Here is a 1,654-nt window from a genome sequence, read left to right as displayed (position 1 = left end):
ATATATAAATAAAAGACAACCTAACAAGAAATCCGTTTGGGATCCAGGTGGAGTAGGGAAGGACGTGACAAAGGTTTAAAAGGAGAGTGGCCTACGGTTTCAGGAATTATGCATATTGTGATCATGCTTCTGTGCTCCTCACCTCCTCTTCTGATTCTGTCTAATTTCTTATCCCCTTTCTAATTACTGATCCTATTTTTTCAGTTTTTCTGTAACTCCTTTCATTTTTATATTCTAAAGTTGTAATCTTTCAGTTATTGAGATCCTTATCGTATAAAATACCTTAGCGTTGTGTTGAGCAATTCAGGTTGTTACATTCAACTTAATATAATTAACTGTGGAAAATGAAAGAAATTAACACAAATAATAAAATTAGTCAGAAAAAGTGAATTTCAAATACTAAATATTTTTAAAGAAGAATATAATAGTATTAATTTAGCTTGTTATTTCTCCTATTAAAATCCATGTTATAGTGGGCCGCCAATGGGTAATGGAGAGGTTAAACCGGTTAAACCAATTACATCTATGATTTTTGGGAGACAAATAAAGTACACCTACATTTTGGGTTTTCTACCGAAACCAAGTCAAAGGCAAAAATGCATAAGGAATTGGTAAACTGTATAATTTTATTTCAAATTAGACAATATTAATGTTTGTAGAAAAAATAAAAAAAGTACAAAAAAATTGTAAAAATGAAAGAAGGGTGTCTACTCTTTAACAGTAAAAATATTTTTAGAACTTTGAATTAAACTACTTAAATCTTCATATTAGTAAATATATTTTTTACACTAATATCAAAGGTAACATATTACAAATACATGTCTAGCATCTCATTTATTTAAATTATCCTTTTTCTAATATAAATAATAATAATATTACTATGTGAAGTTAAAGATTTTATATCATTTAAGAATATATACTATAAACAACAAGTATGAAAAAAATGGCAAGAGTAATTTTTTTGCATATATATGTGAGTATACACACATACGTATTATATGTGTGTATACGTACTAATCAGCTGATTTTCGACGTAATGTTCTATCTTTAATAACTTGTGGAGCTCCACTACTCAGAACATCCCTTCAAGATACCCTGTATATAAATTTCTCGAAAGTTTCAAATAAAAAGCTTTTTGACTAAAAATTGACAACCACTTGTAATATTGTGGATGCAAGTTACTTATTAATTAAACCCTATTAAATGCTTGAATTGTATGAAACTTAAATTTACTTTTAGCTTATTGTTGGACATTAAATTACAAAATCTCTTCATTTGTTGTTATTTTTTCTCTACCTTGGTTCTACTCATGAAATAAAAGATTTTTTCATAAAATACGAAAGCACACAATTAAAATGAATATTCTCTCTAATATTGAGTAATTTTAGATGGGGAGATTTCTATAACTAAGTCTAGGGGTGTTCCTATGATATGCAGGAATCAGGAGTCATAGTTTGTCGAATATTCTCACTCCATAACTAACTGTTACTTGGGTTTGATAATAGACCCAATCAGATAAAATTTCACTACAATTTATTTATACTAATATCATATTCAAATCTCTCTGCATGTTACCAATTACTCATGATTGTTTCACTTTTAGTCTTATTAGTACAAAAGCACACATGTAATACAGTTGGTTCCATATCACGAA

This window comes from Nicotiana attenuata, chromosome 4 (assembly GCF_001879085.1).
Source record: "Nicotiana attenuata strain UT chromosome 4, NIATTr2, whole genome shotgun sequence".
In the NCBI taxonomy this organism is placed as follows: Eukaryota; Viridiplantae; Streptophyta; class Magnoliopsida; order Solanales; family Solanaceae; genus Nicotiana; species Nicotiana attenuata.
Note: the sequence above shows the minus strand (reverse complement) of the source record.